Source organism: Haemaphysalis longicornis, unplaced genomic scaffold (genome assembly GCF_048455015.1).
Source record: "Haemaphysalis longicornis isolate Haplotype H1 unplaced genomic scaffold, Haemaphysalis longicornis Haplotype H1 scaffold_8, whole genome shotgun sequence".
In the NCBI taxonomy this organism is placed as follows: Eukaryota; Metazoa; Arthropoda; class Arachnida; order Ixodida; family Ixodidae; genus Haemaphysalis; species Haemaphysalis longicornis.
This window is the reverse complement of record NW_027526445.1, coordinates 149832088-149856240: the sequence shown is the minus strand read 5'-3', so window position 1 is coordinate 149856240 and position 24153 is coordinate 149832088.

The following is a 24153-nucleotide window of genomic DNA, read 5'->3' as shown; positions in this document are numbered from 1 at the left end:
AATATTTCAGCAATCATGGCTGTGTTATTTTCCATGAAATCACCTCTTATAACGACACTACCATTTTGCAGTCTGATTTGAACTCTGTGGTTAATTAGTTGAAAACTTGGCTAATGGAACTCAACACTAACAAATGCAAGACAATGCGAGTTTCTCGTACTAAGACCAACCCATCATAATATTCTCTTAACAATGTCCAATTCGAATCAGTTGCTTTCTACAAATACCTTGGCATTGACATTACCACGAGCTTAAACTGGAACCTTCACATTGAGCATATTGTTAACCAGGCTAGCCGCATGTTGGCTTACTTGCGCCGCAACTTCTTTACACCTCCTTCATCACTCACATTATTGCTCTACAAAACATTAGTTAAGTTCAAACTGGAATACGCATGCTCAGTATGGGACCGATGTCACGGAAAACTTATACCTGCACTAGAACTTGTTCCAAATAACTCTGTTAGATTTGAGCTAGCCAACTGCCATCGTACCGCGAGCTTACTAGAATGAAATCTGATTTAGCCCTCCCATCTCTCTCCACTAGGCGTCAAATTTCTCTACTAACTATTTTTCATAAGCTGTATCAACACCCCGTACTGCGGGACGAGCTTATACCTTGGCCACATTATCAATCCCGTCGCGTTGACCATGAGCGCAAAGTTGGAATTGATATGTGCAAAACAATGGATTGTTTTCATTCCTTCTTGCCCCGGACAAGTCGTGACTGGAATCGCCTTCCTTTTGACACTGCATCCAATAATGACGTCCACCAGTTTCGAAATGTTCTAGCTAACATTGTATATTCAGTTGTTCTTCTAATGTTTGTTTTTGATGAGTCACAGTTGCAATTTTTAATTAAATTTTGTTTATGATTTTATTGTATGTTGTATCTTAACCTCTTGGTGCTCTTTTTTGTTCTTATTGTTTTTTATTTTTTTTGCTCTCACACCACTCCCCTCTGTGATGCCTTTGGCCCTGAGGGTATCATAAATAAAGAAATAAAAATAAATAACCAAACGTATTTGGGAAATCAGAGCCAATTCTGGCAGCAAATTACAACCAATTAAGATAAGCAGCGTAAGAATGCTACAGATTATTTGTCTTTTCTCTGAGTTTCTGCAATATGTTTTTGTAATGAAGACTGACGGTTCAATGGGGGGAGCAGTCACACGCAGTCAGAAAAGCACGGGAACTAATGCATATTTAGGAGCTCATAGGCCGCAGAAGGCAACCGATCGCGGGTGTGCACACAAGTAGTCACATGATCCAGCTCTTTCTCGCAGGTGTGACAAATTTTTGGGGTCTTGTTTTGGAGGCCCAAAGAAAACTGTTCAAACGGTTTCTCGTGGGGCAGTTTGGCTGGTGACGTCACTCTGATCCGAGCCAATCAACAACTCCGGGGCGTTGGCGCGTAGAATGCACACGCGGTATTCACTGTACCACTCCTCATCTTTCGTGAATAGCGTTCGCACGGAAGGTAGCCTGCAATTTTTTTCAGCGCGGGTCACAAGGCCCCCTAATCAACAAAAAACTGGAAGTTTAATGAATTTAACTGTACACGCTCTTTTGCTAAAGGGTCTTTCTGGTCTAAAGGTAATGCTAAAAGGCTAACTTTATCCGACCTACTACACCTAGCTACCACGGCGAAATCAGCAGCCAGGGAAACCGGCAAAATATGCCTAGCGATAGCGAACGTCACTCTGCTCCAGAAACCATGAGGAACAGTTCACGTTACATTTCTGTGGCTCCGACGTCATCTAAATACCCAGAAATCGCACATACTCAACGGGGGAGGAGGGAGAGATTGTGCAGTCAGGATGAGACCTGCCGGCAGAGGCTCGCGGCCAGACGACCTTTTCCCCTTGATTCACTTTCGCATTGAAACGTCGTCAGCCGACTTAAGCGCTCACACTAAATTTTTGTTGAGGCAGTTAAAAATACCACTCTTGGCTGGCTGCACAAGCGTTACACCATAAAGTGGGCAAAATATGTTTACCTTGGGGTGGCCTCGCAAATGTTCCCTCGTGCCGTTCCCCGTCATCACGTATAAATCCTGAAACAAAGGCAAAAATTCTTAATGTAATCATTATCCTAATACGTCAATGGCCATATGCCTCCGGTTTGATCTGGAGTTGTTACAAAAGGATGAGCAATACATGCAACGCAGGTACCTTGAGCGGACGCACGCGCTCCTTCAGATTTCACACGCTATGGAGCCGGGCCTCAAAAACGGTTTAGAAATGGCGCTAGGGAGCAGCGCAGACGTCAAATATTGTCTTGTAAACAGATAACAGACTGATTCCAAGTAGTTCGGGGGGTAATCCTTCCAAGCAAAACAATCACAAAAGTTATTTCTGGTACTTCAATATAAATGGTGACAATTTACATCTTCGTGTTTCACCGGTGTGAACGCCTACCAAGTCACCCAACTTCTCATGTTTCATCGTTACAAGGAATTACCAAAACACTGTAGGCAACTGTATACAAATTCTAAATTGGTATGTTGCGATGCTAGAATCATATATTCATGTACCTATCCTTGTTGAAGAAACGGAATGCGGTTCTTATCATTTGAACCTAATAGTGTGCTTTTACCCGTCATTGTACTTTGTAGACCCATTGGTAATAAAATAGAAATATTTCTGGATCAGGTGTAGTTGCAACATAATTTATGCGCTTAAAATATTTTCCTGAGATTTCCGGCTACTCAGCAAGAAATTTAGGTTAGCAACCAACAATCTGAAGTCTTCCAAGGTAATTTAGACCTCTTAAAACTTTATAAATTCCAGAACATTTCGTGCTTTTTCACGCGAATTGAAATTACTAAAGATTTTCAAAGCGAATAGAAGCACATTCACATGCTTGTATGTAGCATTCACATCAAGTGATTACAGATAATGTACGGCGATTCCTCGTGTAATTCTCACAACAAGAGAAGTCGCCTTGATAAGCAATCACCGGGTGTTCACTCTGGCTAGTATTTAACATTCTACATTCGACGTTTTTAGCAAGAGTTTTGTAAACTGATGCAGAGGCTCTTGGTATGCAATAATAGCACTACAAGGAAAACGTAGAAAATTACGCTCACGACAAAGGACGCGCTACATGTGGAAAATTAATATTACCAACACTAGGTTTTCCTGCCGCACTTACCCACAATTGGTCCCCCTCCGCTCCGCAAAGGCTTGTAAAGAACTGAGCCTTCAAGATACTTCAGCTCACGCTCCGTTCCTGCAAGAAGAGCATATTTTTGTGTATTGGTCACATTGCCTCATGCATTACGGAGGTCGGAAACAATCACAAGATCAAAACAAAAAAAAAAAGAATTCTGCGTAGTTATGATTTCCAAGACCACCCTTTGCTGGGTTACAACACCTGACTTTACCAGGAGCTGCCTAATATGCTTACTATCATGAATTCGAAACCAGATATTCATGTGGCTCAGATCGCGATAAGGGGGACGACCGCAAATACTAGCCAAGTTTATTTGTGTAGGCAATGCAGAGCAAGGCGCTCGTCGTGCACCAGAATAAGAATTCACAGAAAATTGATTGGGGAATCTTTGAATATATACGAGCATTTCATCCAACTATCTCGGCAACTTGAGGCTCGTCCCTGTGCGCACGTCCCACTCCAGCTTTGGAAGCCCGCAACACGGTGCTTCGCCCACTGCATGCCGAACGTGCTTTATGTTCTTGCCGTCTCAGTGGGCAGAACACAATCAGGTGTGCACATGGGCTCGACATGGCAGCGACGATTCGGTTCCCGTAACTTCTTTTCTCATTGTGTTTCAAAACCGCCCCTACCAATATCCTCTCTTTTGCGCCTACCCCGGCTAAACGGGTTTCCCTCTGAGTTTCAGGCTACAAAGCCGGACGACGTGCAATGCGGCAATGATAAGCAGCCACTACTGCCGCTACCCGAGCTACTCAGCCGGCAGTGGCGCGAACGCAGGGCCACCGCTGTAAGGTCGGCTTGACGAACCCTTTTCTCCTCCTTGACGTTCTCGGCTTTTCTGATGATATCTGCCCATGGATTAATTTAAGCAGGGAAAGGTTTGCGAACATGGGTCATATATTGATTCCGCAATAAAAGTAAAACCGAGAAGCTAGGTAGTCCTGGTGCTGCCAAAACGGTAATTTGAGAATCGAACAAGGTGATCTCACATGCGAGCTGATGACTCGTAACAATTGATGGGCGCGCGTTGATTGTTTGTTATGGATGCATTGATGTAAACGGGTCATAGGGAAGGTATAACCTAGGAGCGAGAACGACTTAGTCATAGAACACTATGACATATATATCGTTCTTCCAATGGCATTGCTTGGCTAGGAATATGTGCAAATATTACATAAATTTAGGCTCAAGTTATGTAGAAATAATGACACTTAACAACGCAAAACGTCAAATACATATGACTGGCGTTTTACTTCGAGAATGTTCGTGCTGCTAATGTGGAAGGCATGCTTTAGTCGCGAGAATAAAGGACGAAATCTCCTAAGACAGATGCAGGTTTTTCACTTACCGGGTTGGCCAGGCGCGCGAGCTTTCTGCGCCATGTCGGAGTGTCGCTAGTCGCACCTTGGAAGAATAAACATAGCTTCAGAATCTTGCGTTATAGATTCTTCGATCGCAGCATAAAAAAACAGGGCTAAATAATAGCGGAAAGGTGATATTTCCCTAAAGCGAGAGATTCTGAAATAGGGGCAAGCGGAATACAAGGGGTTTCCGAGGGCATCGCTGGGACCCCCGAAGGCACTGGCGAAGCTAATCGTTCTTGACCCAGCCAAGACAAGGTCCGAAAATAATAGAACCTTGAAAAAGCTAGCGCATCAGTTTCAAGGGACGAACAAAGAATTACTGAAAGCCTTAAAAGACCAATTCCTGCGCACACAGAAGACGGCACCCTGCAAGCTACCATACGATGGAAACCGGAATGAAGCCCTGTACGCAGAAATAACTAAGGAAGAAGCTAAGGCGGCAATCAGAGCGGCACAGAAAAATACCGCCGCGGGTGCGGACCGCATAACAAATGTAATGATTAGAAATTTAAGCGAAGACCATAAAGAGGTACTAAGTACATAAATGAACAACTCTGTACAAAAGGAGAAGTCCCACAGGAATGGAAACATGCCGAAATAACAGCGATCCCCAAGCCAGGGAAGCAACCAGGAATCGAAGCGTGTAGACCAATTTCACTGACATCATGCTTGGGGGAGGTCTACGAAAGAATAATATTAAGAAGGCTAGAGAACCACCTGGAAGACAGCGACCACTTACCGCACACAATGGTAGGCTTCAGAGAAGGCCTATCACCGCAAGACGCCTTCTTGCTCCTGAAAGAAGAGGTGCTCACCGACATTCCCAAGGGAAGTGAACACATAATGCTGGCCCTGGACTTAAAAGGGGCTTTTTATAATGTGTCACACTACGCAATTCTGAAAGAGCTCAATAACCTCCATTGCGGAGAGAGAATTTACAACTATGTAAAAGCTTTTCTATCAGACAGAACTGCAAGCTTAGGACTAGGGGAAGTAAGATCCAATAGGCGCAAAATGCCGAACAAAGACACACCTCAGGGACCTATATTATCGCCCTTACTCTTGAATGTAGCCATGATAAAGCTAGCAAAAAAACTTCAGGAAATTACAAACATTAACCATACGCTATATGCGGATGATATAACCATTAGGACAACCGAAGGCTCAATGGCCCAAAGGGAAGAAGCACTTCAAGAGGCGGCGAACTGCTTAGAATCTCTCGCAAAGGACAGCGCCCTCTGATGTGCTCCAGAGAAGTCAGAAATAATCAGGGTCTGTAACAGCAGACACAAAAGTCAGGGAGAACTAAATGTCATTCTGGAAGGGCAAAAAATCAAAGATGTCTCATAAATCAGGATACTCGGACTCTGGATACAGAATAACCTAAAGGCCAACTACACTTCACAGATGCTCAAGAAGACCACGCAGCAATTAACACGAATAAACAGAAGAATAACAAGCAACAAAACAGGAATGGCAGAAGAAGGCACTCTCCGTCTGGTACAATCCCTGGTGGTCAGCAGAGGGGCGTACAGTCTACCATATCAGCGGATAAACCAACAATAGAACGATCAAGCAGAAACGATGTTAAGGGCAGCTTATAAAACCGCAATCAGACTTCCCAAGTGCACGGCCACGAGTTAGCTACAAAAACTGGGCATAACAAACACCTTTGAGGAGATCAAAGAAGCCACGCTGATCGCTCAAAAACAAAGGCTGCAACTCACTAGAACAGGCCGAGCCATACTCGAAAGAGTAGGCACACCCGCTGATAAAATCAACATCGCAAGTAAAGTTGACCTTGACAAAGACATACGCAGAAAATTATTTATATCACCAATACCAAGACACATGGACAAGACAGCCCATCAAGGAAGAAGAAAAGCAAGGATAGCATATCTAGAAAACAAACTTCATGGAGACCCTAACACAGTCTACACCGACGCAGCAATGTACAAAAACAACAGAGATGCGGTGGCGGCTGTCACAGATTCTCACCGCAACCTAATTGACTGCTTGACTATTAAGAACATGAATCCCGAGGAAGCGGAGGCCGGAGCAATAGCCCTTGGTTTCGTCCACGGAGAAAGACAACAGAAGAGCCTGCACATAATTACGTACTTAAGCAAGCATACTACGACTTTGTTAAAGGAAGAATACCACGGGTGGCAGCAAACATACTGAACAAGATCAAGGGAAGACGTCATGGCACGCACAGGTTGACCTTCACCCCCGGTCACGAGGGATTAGCGGGGAACCAAGCGGCTAACAGCACTTCCCGAGAATTGACGAAACGGACGGGTGACAGCACGCCGCTTTTCACCCCACTTCCCAACGACTATGGGGAAAGACTGGAAGCACACAGGGCAGCCAGGGCACTCTACCCGCCCCCCTCACAAAAAGCTAAACGCAATGGAAGCCACGTCCTGGAGACAGATTCAAACGAATACTTACCCCACCCTCCAAAGGTATAGCCTTATTTACCCAGGAAAATACGGACAAGAATGTCCAACCTGCGGCAGCACTCCCACACTATACCACATCACCTGGGAGTGCAACAGCAATTGGCGTGAAGACACAACACCAGAGAAAAAAATTTAGCTATGAGAGGCAGCCACGGCCAGCTCGAGCCTGGAAGACCAGCTCCATCTGGACAACCTGGCCAGGGAGAAGGCCAGACTCAGTTGAGTCCTGGACTAGGGACCCCACCCATCAGCGACACCAAAAGTCTTGTTTTTCAATAAAAGTTTGTTCCTCCTCCTCCTCTCTTTTCTCCGCTTTCGCGGGAACCACAGCCTACGATTAAGGAGAAGAGGCTTCTGTCGTAGGTATGTTTCTGTATTTACCTTTTCTGCAAAACACAATTTTAGGGCTGACATTTTGCCATACTTTTCAGCGATGAATGAAACCAAGATGCATCAGGATATGTAATCTGTGGTGTCAAGAATGGACCCCCGGCAAACTATGGATAGAGAACCATCAGCTAACATCTAGAAAGATCACTGAAATAGGAGATTGTTGCAACCATTTCTTGACTAATAGGACGTGCTCGTTAAATATAACAATGTCGGTTTTAATGCTACAATAAAATAGGCGCCCCATGAGGACGGCTGCAATAAAAGAAAACGACTGCATCTATCCTTTACAGCATTATTCAGCAAAATTTCCACAGCATGGGCGTTTTGGATTTTCCTTTCTGCAGAACCGACCTGAATGAGTGGCAGCAATAACTAGGGAGAACTACCCCCCCCCCCCCCCCCCAAAAAAAAAGGTTGGGAGCGGGAATTTTATTTTTTTTTCGAATAACCAAAATTTCTGTGAAGGTGCGTTTTATATTGCCCATGGCAATTTTTTTGTCCGCTTACAATGAACTATATCGCATTGACATGCTATGGCAAACCGCAACTACTCGCCATTTTACGCCTGCCTTTATAGCGTGCAACCAGGCAGGTTCCCGAGCTCACGTAGCTTCATCCATCTCAACAGCGGCAGATTCGGTCGCCGCTGATTGCTGCGAGCGGAAATGCAACCAGCGCCCCTCTGTAACCGCGTGCTGCTATTTGAAAACCGTCACACCTAGTATTACACGCCAGCATACCGTCGATTGAACGTATCAGATAGGGCGGCGGGGGCAGTGCGAACACTGTTAGACCGGCGCTCCTAGGTTCCCGTCTGCGCCAATACGCGGCGCAGCGATACAGTTCGGCCACCGCTCCCGTGCTCCGTTTGCTTATGCGCGGACCTGTATATTCACGCAAGCACGCAACCCTGCGCCCAAACTCACGGGCTAACACAGATGCACACGCGCGCACACGCACACACAAGAAGACACGCACACGCAGGCAACTGTACACGCAGCTAGCACATTCGCATGCACGGTTACCCGCAGACATGCACGGACACACACGCACACACACGTGCGCACATGGCGTACGTACACTCATACAAAGCGCGCACGCACGCACGCACGCACGCACGCACGCATGCACACACACACACACACACGCACGCACGCACGCACGCACGCACACACACACACACACACTCTCGCATGTAACGGACTCACCTACACGCATGCGCATTGCACCTACATTGACACCGATGTTCGCGCGCACACTCAAACACTCACACGCACGCACGCGCACTCCCACACGCACACTACACAGCACAGGCCCACGCGCACATACAAGCTCATACGCAGACACGCTCGCACGCACAGAAGGAACGTGCACACGCATATTTCGAACGCAGACTCAAGCACGCATGCGCGTGCGAACGCCCACAGGGGCACACTTACGCACGCACACACAGGCACGCACACAATCTACCGTGGATCAGCAAACGAATTCTCACATAATATATTTAGTACGATTTTAAAGCAGGGGTCGGCAACCCGCGTTCTACGCGCCGCATGCGACCCGCGGTGAAGTATGATTAGGCACACGGAACGACGTGAGAGCCCCTCGTCTTGTCACTTGCTTTCTGAAGGCGGACATGGCAGTTTTGACCTCAAACGGGATTAAAGAGGCACAAAGGAGGATCACTTCTAGGTAGCAATGCCCCCTATATTCACACGTAACCAGTATATTATTATATTATCAGATATTACGGTCACTGCAACGATGTTTTTCTTTGCATGCAAAGCACCTCTTTCCCTTCCCCATCCGATTTTTCTTGCGGCCCCTCGCCCTGTCGGCTTCTGCAACTCGGGCCTGCGCGTCAAATGGTTGCCGGCCTCAGCTGTAGAGAGATGAGCAGGGCTGCCCTGTATGCAATGCCAGAAACACTACAAATCAGGCAGTAATGTAAGGCCTGCCCGGGCAGTCGATGTTTCAAGCAACGGTTCGCCCGTATTTCTCTCAAAGCATTTGTTTAAAAAAAACCCAGTAATATTGGCACGACACGACAAGATGAGATGATGATAGCTCGTTGCGAAAACGCTCAAACAGACGCTCGTAAAATACTAAGGAACGTGTTTGTGTTAAAAAAATCCCTGATTTTCTTGGCTATATAGGCTTATGTTATGCCGCAAACGTCCCCACGTTTTGTTGATATTGACCGTATGTGAGCTGTGCATGCAGCGCCTGAAGCATAAGTCGGCCTCATGTTGGCACATGCTCTTTGCTCTCACCATTTTAAAAACAAGCAGCTCTAAAACAGCAACGTCACGAAATCGGCGCTAAGAAATAGCCGGGGGGGACGAAGATATTCTAAACACAAAAACGTGCTTTGCTTCCGCGTCTGTCCCTCCGAAATAATGATTTATGTATTGCTTTCATCTACACGGTTTTGTCTCACGAGGCTGCCATGGGCAGCAGGTTCGTTAAAATTTTTCGAAGCTTTCTAAATCCAAGGGTTTGCGCAGCGAAGCATGTGATGCCACAACGCAGTGGTAAAGCTCAAAAAGTTTTCGCATGGTCTGTGAAAGCTACACGACAGAATAAATGTCAATTCTCAGGGTAATCAAACATTCAGCACAGAGCAACGGCGGCGCGTCTAAGCTGAAGGGACGCAGATGACAGGGCCGTCAAACGATATGGTGTAATCGCACTAGTGGTTGCACCCGCAGGCAGAGCGACAAGTACGAGTGAAAACAAGAAGTGGCGTGGAACAGTGCAAGCGCCTTTTGGATTGTACATTGGGAATTTATTTATCCCCCCCCCCCCCCCCGCCAGGACAATATTCCATGGGGACGTTTCGCCGGCAGTGTTTACTGATTGATATATCGGGCTTGTTTCATTATGACTGGTATTTCTGCCTCCCAACGCATTCCGTTTTCAAGGGCGTTACAGTAGTGCAATGGTTGTACCTCTTCTTAGTCGACTGTTCTGAACTTGCTCCATTCAGCGTATTTAATTCTTAATTTTTTTTTAAATGACTGCTGGCGCCTATTCTACTTGTTTGTGTTTTTAATTAAAAAAGTCAGTACTAGGTAACATAGGTATTATTCTCAGTTCGGTTGCAGTGCTGCGTGTAAGGTTCTGGTACTGATTGGAGACTAGCATTTATAGGTTGCGTGGGATTAGGTTAGGTTTGCTTAAGTTACGTCAGATGTTGACTTGAGATACATAAAGGTAAGACATGCACAAAAACAATACAGCACCGCTGAAACTATTAAGATTCTCTCTCTCGGCAAAACATCCCGCGCGAACTGATGGGCCGGTGAACGGCAGATATACGTCCGAACAACATGTCCCCGCTCCTCCCTTTCTATGGCGATATAGCGATAACATTCGTAGTACACATGAGACGACCACAACTAATGCTGCCGACTGCACAGTGCGCTAAGAGAAATCCCAACCGAAATGCTCAAAAACAACATATTGCCACAGCCAGTGAATGGTGGCGCAGTGGAGGATAATTCGCGCCGCCTGCTTCGCCAGATGCAGGCCCAATAAACAGTTCTCTGAATTTACCTCGCGAACGCTACGTACACAGCGTAAGAGGAAGTTTCGCACTCTTAAAGCTCAAGGAAACGACGGTACGCATTGGGGCAAAGCGACCAAGAAACAAATGCTCTGAAGTTGGGTCCTTCCGCAAACTTTTCTTTTTGGTAATTTCCAACATATTACGCGCAGTCATAAACAAATGAAATACGACCAGCAAGTATGAAAGGGAACACAGATAGGGCAGCTTCTTTCTATGCAGGTCAAATTGTCGCACCTTCAATAACACCAGCAAAAATTGTTGAAGTGACTTCGCAAATATACGAAACCACCTCATTGCGTTATCTCCACGAACCAAATCTGGTTCATATTTTAGTGTTCGCGTTTCAGTTGTCCATGACTGCACGTCTGAAGGCTTTCTGTGCCCTAAATCGCAGTTGAGAATATTTCTGATGGCTAACCTGCTTTCGAGAAAGGGCGATTATGAAAAGCACCGAGAGTGATCCCCAGGCGCGACTGCCATGGACGAGGCAAATGAATTCGGTTCACTCGTGTCACGATGGATGCGTCGCCACGATGCTGGTTGGCAGCTTCCGACTATTCTCTCCCCTGCTGGAAGGCCCGGGCTGGGAAAGGCAGCAACTGAGGGTCCGGCGCCGTGGGCGACGGGTAGCTGCTTGGACGGCGGCGGGTTGCACAGTCCCTGGCTTCAGATCACAGGTACCGACCTTCTTCGAGACAGATTGCAATGTGGCTGAACGCGCGCCCTTCGTTCTCTTCCTCTTCTTCATGGCGATGATGACGACGACGGGTTGCAAAAACTTGTGGCAGTTGGATAGTGAGCCAATTGGTTCTTACAAGTGCTCTCGACACTCTGGTACTGTTTTTTTTTCTCTCAACAATCAATCTGAGCATGAAAACTGGTCCCAGCATTTTTCTCGCAATTTCATGTCCATCTAAGTCGCCAAAGGTGAATGCGTTGAGCTCTCCCCCACCTTCTAGTGGATGCTTACTTCACTTGGACACTTTTTAAGCCGTTATTTCATTTTTCGGAACAAGACAAAGGGACAAGGGGAAAGGACGTACGAATACGGCGAGTACGCGAACACTCCAGTCTTCTGGGAAGCCATGAATGGTTTGAGTGTGAGTTGCGTTGTCTTGGTCAATAAACCAGCGGTTCTTGAACTGGTCATGCAGATTTCGGCTAATCATGTACTTGAGTCGGATAAAAATATAATAAAAAACCTGCTACTGCCAGTTTTTCAAGGGTACACGAAACGCACGTGGGCCCTGAAAGTCCAAGAGCACAAACAGCATAGGTTTACTTCTGTCCCTAGGACCGGCCAATACCATTGTATGGTTTGCGTTGAGTTTTATTGAGAATGGATTCAAGCCGGATATCAAAGTCTCACAGAGCTGTGGGAGAAATAACTTCTTGAAACCTCGCATCCCCACCTTGAAAGTATTTGTAGAGGTGGACTTCATTGTAGAGGTGATCTTTACGTAAATCTGAGTGACTAATTTAAAAAAAAAACCTGTCAACTTAATTTCAATTACCCTGTATATTGACGATTATGAAAATCATTATGATAATGATGATGATGGTTGTGAAAATGATTATGATATCGATGAAATGATGATGATGGTGCGCTTGTAGTCAATCGCACGTACCCGGTAAGGGGGATTTGCCAAGGATAAAGTGCGCCTCTGTTGTAGCTTGCGAGTAGCTCTCGCTCGCCGTTCGCAGCCGGCGCGGTCCCGCGCGCACAAGTGTCGCACTATATTACGCCAGAAGGGGAGCGAGTCAGCATCGTAATGTTTAACACTTTGTGACGTTTAACTCTTCACTGCCAACCCACTCATCATGGTGAGTAGATGAAACATGGGCTGATGGCAGATTCGTCTCAGCGACCGATTTTCAGATAATTGTTCTTTGGAAACTTTTGATAAGACACAATTCACAGCCATTGAGAGTGCTGCGAAAATTAGTTTAGCTGCAAGGTTTGTCGCGCGCATGAAGAATGTACAGAAGCCTCGCCATATAAAGCTTTGCAATTATGGTTGAATGGTCCTTGTATCCCACTCCGAAATAAGTATACTCAGTGAAGTAATTGTTTCCTGGTGTTTTGGTACGCGACAAAGGATATCCGGGGCCGTAGGGGGACAGTGATAGCCAGCATTGCCAGAACTGAGGCTGCCTTATAACCCCTACTTAAAGCATTGCTGCGCTTAACTCATAAAAAGAACTCGCAGACAGAAAAAATGGTGGTTGATTTCTCTGTCATAGGAATCGGTAAAACACGAAAGTGAAATGTGCAGCTAAATCTGCGGCTGAGCATGAATTGCGGGTCGGCGGCTGTCTTGTGGGTGTGCTTGGCGAGTGACGTCCTGCTGGCGGGTCGCTTCGGCAGAGGTGTACTGGCGTCATTTCCATGACGAATATGACTTAAGTGAAATCTTGGTCTATCCCGGCATTAACCACTCTCGTGTTAAAATGTAAAACCAGAAAACAAACAACCCTACGTATAACGTACTCTTTAGTACTAATGGTCGCTTCCCAGCAAGAAGACCCTGTGTACATGGGTGCACCCTCTACAGGCCACTTGCTTCGTTGTACTGCCGTCCCTTCCGTGACGGATATGACTTCAGCGAAATCTTGCTGTACCCGGGAATTAAACACTTTCGTGCTAAAAAGGCGAAACTAAGACAAATACGCGTTTTATTTCTGTAAAGATCTTCTGCATCAGGTATTTGACAAAGGGCACAAAAATATGAGCATTAGATGCGCGATAATAATTGCACTTTTTCCCTCTTATCAGTGGCGTGATATCCTTAATCCGGAGTCGGATGGCTGTTAAGAAAAGGGTGTTCTGTCCCCCTCCTAAGTTACGTAGAAATGTATAATGAGGGGCGGGTTTTATGATCATGATCATCAGCACTTAAAGGCACCGTAAAAAACAAGTACAACCTTGTTTTTTTTCAAAGAACTGGCCTCTAGTAAGTTGATAAACTTTATTTCAGCACGGAACCACGTTATTTTGACCTGAAACTACTCTGTGATGACGAAAAAATTGCAAAGTTAGCGCTATACAACGACACAAGTGACGTCTTTTGTTGAGTTGTCCAATGCAGAGAAACCCGTGCTTTGACTTCCTGGTAGCAGAAGAGGAGGAATAACTGTTTATTTCACGATCACTGGTGCTGCTGATAGAGTACCAGCAGCGGCGCGACTCAACAGAACCACGCAGGCCACTAGAAGTCTATTTTTCTCTTCTAGGGCCCGCGTTTTTTCTTGCGCCTTTAAACCCCGTGATCATGTCGAACCAACTGGCCCACATTAAGCTATCACTAGAATTTCAAATTCAATGTCAGTTTTCTGCAGCTTTTTTCAGCGGCCACCACCACCACAAGCGGATACTCTAAAGTCACAGGCTAAACGCAAAAAAACTGTAGTATGAATCGCCAATACTTTCACCCATTTCCAATTTTTACCCATGGTTTATATATTCAAAAGCTGCATTAAAATTGTCACTTTTTCGATTATGGTACCTTTTTTAAAGTAACAAAGCCTGCATTTCCATTTGATGATACCTTAAAGTACCACAGCATTTCTCATCTGCTCCACTCCGGCTCGCTCTCACTGCTATTTTCTCGCAATACCCCATGCTGCACACCTTAGCGGTTTTGGAATCTGAGATAATTGTGGAGGGGAGGGGGTGAACTGCGTCAGTGCTACGGCTATTGTTGCCTCTTCCGCCTCTGATGGGTTGTTCGTGCGGATGATTATTGCAAGCACTGGTGGTTCGTCTGTGCCTTTCGTTACAACAATGACGAATGCTGTTTTATGTCGGTATTTTGCGGCATCCACCAAGAGGGTGTTTTGACCTGGAGGGTATCGTTTTTGTAGGTATTGAGCCCTAAGTTCTGTTTAGTATTGGCGATGTGTTGGCTGCATATATGGTTCGGCAGTGGTTTTATGATTAGATTGTCTCTTATTTATGATGTAAGGCAGTGACGGTCACCCCGTTCATAACCAACGCAATGGAGGACCCACGACCAAAAGCCGATCGGACTCCTCGGTGGAGGCAGTGAGCGAGAATCATCATCATCATCATTATCATATTTCATGACGATCATAATCAGCCTACCAAGGTCAACTGCAGGACGAAAGACCCCCCCATTGAGCTCCAACTGCTGCTTCCCTGCACTGCTGGAGACCATCCTTCTCCCCCGAATTTCCTCACCTTCATCGACTTAGCGGCCTTTCCCTTCTTCTAGACCTGTCTCTCAGTGTGTTTCCTGGTGGTCCACCGGTTGTAATTTTGTCTGACTACGTAGTCAGTCCAAGTCCATTTCTTTTTCTTTGCTTGAACTATGAAATTCCCCACCCGAGTTTGTTCCCTCATCCCGCAAACTCGTATGATTTCCCTTAATGGTACTGCTAGAAGTATTCGCCCGATGGCCCGCTGAGCCACCCCAAGCATGCTTTTAAGTTGTTTAGTAAGATCCCATGTTCCCGCTCCATTTCTCATCACCGGCAGGGGGCATAAAGAACGTAAAATAGTATGACACATCGTACGCCCTCATGACGAAAAGAGTCACACACCATCTGCTTAAGAGGGCCAATGACATGTTGCTACTCAATACCGGCGATCACTCCTGTGACGAGTAGATTGAGAGGCGGTGGTTTTGAAAGTGAAGTTTTCTAGCGCTCTTCCGTGAGATGCACCCTCCCCGACAGGTGTCGCCTACGCAGGCACAGCGTGAAAGAAGCATGGTACGACCTTGGACGGCGATTGCACGCCATCCTACCATAAGTTCTCCCAGCGCTGTGGACACGGCCGATCTATGCCACAGCAACGACCACTTGAATTCCGTGAAGAGGCCGTGCCGCGGTGACACAGCTCCGACCATCCGTATCAGTGCTGCGCCGACGTGTCGTTCTACCTCACGTGGCGTCCCCGTTCGTGCTAGCTCAGAGAACTATTCCAGGACGTGAGGTCTTGCTCTGGGATATCTTAGGAACCATAATAGAGGTTTCTGAATTTCTGGGTGGCATAAACTGCGGCCGTGGTCCCAAAAGATTATAATTAACAGCGTCGCAGTAAAAATGCCTTCTTATTCGTTACTTTCCTGCAGTGTCGCAGAAAAACGCGAAAAGAAGCGCCCTTTTTTAAGGGTATCAGAGTTAATGTCTGTGAAATCACGTTAAAATGAAAAAAAAACATTCTTGCGTTTTAAAACTAGCAGCGAAATAAAATTGGCTTAACGAATGACATGTCGGAGTTGAGGGTGCCGAGATTACAACCCGGCGAAGTCTTCATACCTGCACAGAAATTGCCCTCGTCATGTGTGTAGAGGACTTTGTGAACTCCAACGTTTTAGTGCAGAGAAGCATAAGAATCGTGAGCCGTCCACTCTGTGAAAGTGGATGACCGGCAAAGCTGCTTAGCACGAAATATAAAGGTGCCACAGAATATAGGCGAAACGTATGAGTAAAGTTAATTTACCTCGAGCGCTGAGTTTACGATGGTCATCCTAGGAAAGACAAATATATACACCCACACTTATTGAAACTCTACTTATCTTAAATATGGTGTATTGACAACTGATCTACTCGAAACGCATATCAAAGTGATGAGGTGTATAATCTTGATGTCTAAGTCGGGGTTTCATCTTAGAAGTGTAATAGGTATCAAAAGCCATGAAAGAACAGTTCGTTGAGGCACTCCGTGCCGCGTTCCTGTAGGAAGTAAATATAGCTTACGCCAGTGCAATGAGTTTACAGGGGTCATTCTGTAGTTAAGGTAGGGATGAGCAAGATTTCTCAGTGACAAAGATCTGATGTTGAAAGATGTACCTTATCGTGCCTGTCCGTAGAAAGCGAAATCCGCACCGGCCATGATCGACCGCTGACTTACACCCGTGGCAACAGTTGCTCAAGAGCGTCCTCAGTGTCCACATTGCATCTGAAGCATATTTCTGGTGTGAGACACCCGCTGAATGGTGTCAAGCCAAAACAATGTCGTGTGGAAAGCATCCACCCCAGCTGTTTGCCCAGCGTGCAAGTCAGAATGATTCTACGAAAATTGTAGGTGGGCAGTGTGCACCTTCTTCATCTTGCGTCGTTTCCCCACTGCCGTATAATTTTGTACCAGATCGGGAAATATAAACATCCATGCCAGTACATGTTCTAGTTCGAGTTTCCTGCGCATACAGTTTGAAGAATAAGCAAACATAAAATAGAGGTCGAAGCCTTGAGCATTGAGTATGCGTACACACTTCTTGTCGTATTACGCCCCCGACCACCACACCTTGAAAGCAGCTTCCGCGCCCGTCACCGTGCACGTCGTACCTAATTGTCGGCTGGAGCGTCGCCGCGTTTTTTCGAACACCCACGCGCATACGCTTGAGCGAGCCCTCCACAAGGCCTAGCTTTTGTAAGGAGAAAACAAAAGGATAAGCAGGTCACTGAAGCGCACGTAAAAACAGAGACGTTGATTGGATGAACGGACGAGTGGGTTTGTCCGTAACGGATAACCTTTATCCGTTTGAACTGCTACCGCTGCTTGGAGGAGGAGAGGATGCTCTCTGCAGCAAGTAAGAACCGAAATCACAAAAGCAAAGCCCGAAATCAGAGTTCAGATAATAGAGGTTTCGCACATCCCGAAACCGAATGAGAGTTAGGGAGGGAAGTCAAACGAACGGATTAACTCCGCCTACGTACCCCTCTACACAAAGTCGTGTAGTTGACGGCCACTGAGAAGACATATTTCCATGGAAATTTACTATACTTGTGAGCACATCTAGCTCGGCATTCTGGCGGATGCCTACTCTCACATTGTATTATTTTTTGACGAGCTTGTCCATTTCTTTTGAGGACGGCCGCTAGGTGGCCAGAGGGAACGGCCGTGTATGCTTTCGGCTGTCTGTTTTAATTCTGCAAACGTCGACACCACGCCAATAACTGCAACACAACCTACACCGTCGGGATCGACAACGGCAGCGCTCTCTCTGGTGAAGTGAGACACGGTCAGTACTTCGTGCTCTACAGAGTGAACCTCGCTCGAACTGTGCCGTTTGCATAAGCCTAACGCCGGGAGCTCTTCGGAGCGGCGGCATGGCGGAGCACACTGCACGTGCATCACCGCCAGCTCAACCTGCGGCTGGCAGCGTCATCGAACCCGGCGCTCGTGCTTCCCCGCCAACTCAGTCGGCGACGGTCGGCGCTCCAGCGTCTGATGCAACGGCCAGCGCTGCGGAATCGCTCATCGCACCCGTTTCTTGCTACGCGATAGAACCAGGCGAGAAGACCCGCAGGACACTGGATGACTACTCAGGCCGAGATTCTTTGCGCGGCCCTCGCGCATGCTCTCGAGAGCGCCGCAGAAAAGGGAGCCCCAACGACCAAGACCCTTGGTCACCAACGGGAAGAACGCCGCAAAAGCCAAGCAACGCACCATCGCGCACGCGGAAGTGCAGGATACTTCATGGAAATAGAAGACAGCGACACCGACTCCTCTTTCGCTTCGAGATCACGGCATCACTCCAGGAGCACCTTTGACCGCACTCGGGTATCCGACTATCAGGCCGAATGGTCGGCGAGAGACACGTCAGCGCAGTATAATGACGAACGGTTAGGCCTGTGGACTATCCAGGGCCCAAAGCGCCACCCATGATTCGCGAAGAAGGCGGAGTCTGGAGCGCCGTCGGAAGAACTTCCTCGCTCTAAGCTTCCAAGCTACCTAATCACCCTTCGACCAACGAGGCGTGTTGCTCTGTCGAGCGTTTCACAGCGTCTGCTTCACACTACGGTTATAGCAGCTGCTCCACCGTCAGAGCTTCAGCATCACGTACCCATCCGCACGAACAGCGCATCGAATAGAGTGATAATCGAGACTTACGACGCCCTGCACGCCAAAGGCCTTTTGCGACTCACGTCCATCCGAATATTGCCGAACCAAATGATCCGATTACTGCATACCAAACCCCTGCAAAGGGCATGTGTCGTGGTGTCACTGACCGAGTCGACCCTTCGGAGACGGAGGAGTCCCTAAGAAGAGCCCTGTACTCGGAGAGCGACCACATCGTTGCCGCACGGCTGATAGGGAAGCCAGGAGCCTGCCTCGTGACGTTCGAGGGTACCAGACCGCAACGGCCGATGAGGTACTGGAGCGTACTCACAAAGGTTTCCACGTACGAAGCGCGCAGTCTGGTTTGCCACAACTGTCAAGGCCTCGGACACAAGAAAGACATTTGTTCGCACCCTAGCACCTGTGCCAAATGCGGAAGGCAGCACTCTGTTCATGTCCAGTGCGTGGATCAGACACCTTACTGCCGAAACTGCAAGCAGACTGGACACCTAGGTACTGACGCCGAGTGCCCCACGCGTCGCCAGTATGAAGAACGAAGCAAGGAGCGGGCAAAAGATCGCCGCTCGCGTAGTCGCAATCGCCGCAGAAGCAGGCGTCGCTCGTCCAGTTGGAATCACGGTAATCGCTTCATGCCACTCTCCGAAACCAGTCCCAGCCGCACCAGGAGCCGTAGTGTTGGTGCCCCCGCTGCGTCACAATCAGACAGGGCCACCACTTCTCCCAGATCGCAAATCGTTAAAGAGTCAAACAATAAAAAAGGTCACGTATGCATCTGCCACCGCGTCAACCATGCCTCCTATCCAACGATCGGCACAACCGTCCTCCCCGCAAGATTCACCCGCTTTGAGTCCTGCAACAGACGACGAACTAGGAGCTATGAAGACGGCTCTCCGAGAAGAGGAGCTAGACTTGCATAACCAGGTACAAGAAATTCGGCGTGAGATGGAACGGGCACTGGCAGAAGTCAACGCCCGCATTGCTGAGAAGGCTGCGCGGCGGAAGAAGCTCCAAGCGCGCCTAAGGGGCAGCCGCGCGGAGAACGCCGTGACACACATGGTGATCTCGCCACGCAGCGTGGTGCAAGCTTCGCTGCAAGGCCAGGTCACAACACACCATATCGTCGAAACGTGCGTGCGAACCTTCATGGACAAACTAGTAATTGCGGGAATCCTCCCCTTGCAAGCCTGCTCCCTTGCTACACCTTCGGCAGCCGTAGTGCGCACTAAAGCCACCCATCATGACACACAATAATGGCTTCAACTCCACGGCTTACCATCCGTGGACGGCCGTATTGCAGTGAAACTTCCGCTCTTTTAGGAGGAAGAAAGCGGATTTTATCGACAGAGTTCAGTTAATTCAAGGAAGAAACACTCCAGCTATTATCGCACTTCAGGAGGTTAACGGACCACTCGTGAGGATCCCCTCGTACGCAGGATATGCACCCCACGACGATGCCACACAACCTGTCAAAGCGGCACTGTTCATCCACAGGGGGTTTACGCACGTAGAACTCGACACTCAACCGTGCTGCAACGCTTTCACTGAAGTAGCGGGGTGTCGAGTCGAACTATCGCCACACCGAACAATTTTGGTGTTTTCTTTGTATATAAGTACAGAAGGCGGACGTAAAAAATCGCAATTATCGCACATAGACCTCAGCTTCGTCCAGCACTTCCAGAAGCTGTACCCGAAGGATGTTACAGTTATGTGCGGTGATTTTACCGCTCAGCATGTTGCTTGGGGTTACGAGATCAGTGCCCGGGGCAAGCACATCATGGCAGACGCGACGGCATACGGCCTGACGTTGCTCAACGCACCACAGACGTACACTCGATTAGGCCAAACACAAAAGCAAGCTGACACAACGCCGGATCTCTCGTGGATGTCGCATCCGAAGCTGTCCCGGTGGGAAACCTACGAGGATACGATAGGGAGTGACCACCTGCCTATTCTAATCCATCTCCGCACTGGCGAACAACGCCCACATTGAACTAGCGCTGGGTCTTCCGCGAAGACGGCGTACATTACGCACTGGGACAAGTATCGACCCATTTTAATGGAAGAGACACCAGCCGCCGGAATTCAAAATCTCACAGACCAGCTGTGCATGGCGAAAGAACAATCTACCAAGAAACTGCGCGTCCCTCCAGATCACCCGGAGCCAGACAGACACTTGGTGACACTGTGGAACCGCCGGTTGCGAATTTTCGGTCAATACAAAAAGTCTGGTCGTGCACCACATCTCAAGCGACGCCTTCTCGAGGTTCAGAAGAAAATCGAGAGTCACACTAACGCATTGGCCTCCGAGCGTTGGATGGATGTGTGCGAGACAATAAACGGGCACACGCACACTTCGAAAGTCTTGGCATTTCTCCGATCTCTCCGAAGGTGTGAGCGTAAACGAGCTGGCCGAAGAAGCTGCCACCGCCTTTCCCTTGAGACGTCTCACCCTTCTGCAACTACCTACAGTCGGGATGATACATATGCCGATGAGGAAGCTTACAACGTCCCCTTCACAATGACAGAATTACACCATGCCCTCGAACGAGCGAACACTCGCAGTATGCCACGGGCCGACAAAGTATGCGTTGCCCACCTGTGAAACCTGCCGGATAGCCACAAGAAAGCCCTTCTTGATGAACTAAACCACATCTCGGACAGTGGCAAGATGCCTGAGACCTGGAAGTTCTCAATCGTAAAACTCATGCCGAAGACAGGCAAGCCGCCTCTTTCTCTGTCCAACCTTCAACCAATCTCTTTAACATCGTGCGTGTGCAAAATTATCGAGAGCATGGTAAACACAAGATTAATCTGGTATCTGGAGGAGCGTCAGCTGTTGCCACCAACGCGGTATGGCTTTCGATCTGGACTGTCTACTCAAGACGTGCTGCTTCGCCTTCGGGAGACGTGCTTGACAAGCACCCTAACCAGCCTCGTGCCGTGGTCGGCGTTGACATCAGGAAGGCGTTCGATTCGGTTCCGCATGACACCGTGCTGACCAAGACCGGAGATCGGCATACGCGGGAGGCTTTATAACTTCATCGCAGCCTTCTTGCAAGACCGCACCTATCAGCTCCTCATAGGCTAGGTGACCATTTCTATATGTCACAACAACGTCGGAGTGCCTCAAGGCTCACTTATTGCTCCTACCCTGTTCTACATTGCCATGCACGGCCTTCCGTGCAAGCTGGAAGCGGTAGCTGGGCTTAAATACGCCATTTATGCCGACGACATTACCGTGTGGACGCACCAGGGTTCCGTTGGTGCACAAGAGGCCACGCTCCAGCAGGCTCTGGACATCATACATGATCCCATGTGCGATGTCGGCCTCACTATTGCACCAGATAAGACCGAATTCTTGGTCATTCATGGGGGCAGGCGTACAACGGTGAAACAGGCGGAGAAGGAGGCATACAGACTGCGGATTGGAAACCAAGAGATTTCAAGACAACCGTCGATCAGAATTCTGGGCATGCACCTGGACGAGAACTGCACCGCCTCTACCTGGTTCCAAAGGACATTAAAAACGTGGAAGCAAATTCTTCACGTTCTCAGACGTATTTCAAACCGTACGAGAGGTGTCAAGGAAAGGGAGATGTGGCAGATTGTGCAAGCATTGCTAGTATCTCGTATTGTGTACGGACTTCCTTCCCACCCGGTCAATCGCACCCAGAAGCTTGACACTCGAAAGGCTGCTCAACGAAGCACGACGCATTGTCACAGGACTTCCCCGCTACACCCGCCTCGAAGCGCTCAAGAGCTGCAGCCTTATTAACGACCTGTCCGAAATTACAGACACGCACCGACACACGCAAGAACTCCGGCTTCGTTCGACAGAGGCTGGCCGTGACACCCTTCGCCGTCTAGGCTATAACATTAGTGGTCTACCATTACTCCCGCGGCGCACACCTCCGTGGGAGTACATTACAATTACAGATGGCAAGCCACTACCCGTCCAGATGGGACCTCATCACGGCGGTCGAAGAGCAGCCCATGCAAAACGTCGAGCCCGCTCCACACAGGCGGCATTTAGACACGAGCGTGTCATCTACACGGACGGGGCCAGGCCAACTACGGCAGACTCATACATTGTGTACGCCACGGCCTGGTTCGACGAAACTACTGGACTTCAAGGTCGCCGTCACCACGTCGGTGTCACTCCGGCCCACAGCACACAAGCTTAACTGCAAGCTATCTGTGACTATCTCGACGCAGCTCTACAGTAAGACCTAACAAGCTCCCCTGTACATCACCATGTGTACACAGACTCACAGGCAGCCTATCGAGCCTGTACCAATGTGCCGTTCACCAGCCCCGTCACCAAAGCCATTCGCCGCAACGTTCTGAAATTCCGGGCATCGGGTATCGGCTTCACACTTCACTGGGTTCCAGCACACTGCGGCTTCCCTGGAAATGAGAAAGTGCACCGACTAGCACGCGCGCATTTACTCTCCGTGCTAGCTCGGAGCCCCTTCCCACTCGTGGCTACGGCGCCCTTGCCCGTCCCTCAAGAAGAAGCCGATCCCACGGCTGAACGGCAGCTTAGTCAAGCCCGCCGGACAGCTTTCCTCGGAGCCATGGCCAACCCTCTCCAGATCCCTGCAGTTCCTTCCCGTGAGTTCTCACGGCGGGAAACTGTGATCATCCGACGGATTCAGACGGGAACACTGCTCACAGCGTTTTTTCTCCACCTTTTTCATCGCCGTGGGGCCGCTCCCAGTGTCCCGAGCACCTGCAGCTCTTGCCATACCAGGCCATACCTACAACATCTAGTGTGGGACTGCCCCCGTGCCCTCACCAACGTACGACTTGGACCGTGGCCCACGTCTCTCCAGTCTTGGTCCTGTCCGCCACCAAAAGCGCCTGCTGGGTACGCTACTAGCCTGTGACGCGCCCTGCTTCTTTTTCTGTTGGACCCCGCAGCACCAGTCGTTGGTGACCCTCCTTGCGGCGACGCGCAGGACAGTACGGTGGCTATGACTCCAGACGACCATAGTGTTTCGTCCATGCCGCTGACGCAGTGAATGGCGGCATTATCGTTTCCCACTTTCCTCTTCCCTACAAATCCCCTACCGACCCTTATCCATAGCAGCGCTTATAAGCGCAAAAATGGAATAAACGTGCCTTCAATCAATCAATCCATTTCTTTTCTCAGTGTGACCTCCCAATGCTTGCCTAGTACTAAGGCGTACATCTTATCTGGCCGTTGCCATTACTTTGACGTGACTGTGGACAGAGAAAGTGCAAGCACAATCGGGAAGCGATTAAAGTTGGATCCAGGCAAGTTGACCCCGTCAAGCAGCTCACCGATAGCAATGCAGATGCCAGACCTTGCTATAATCAGGCAATG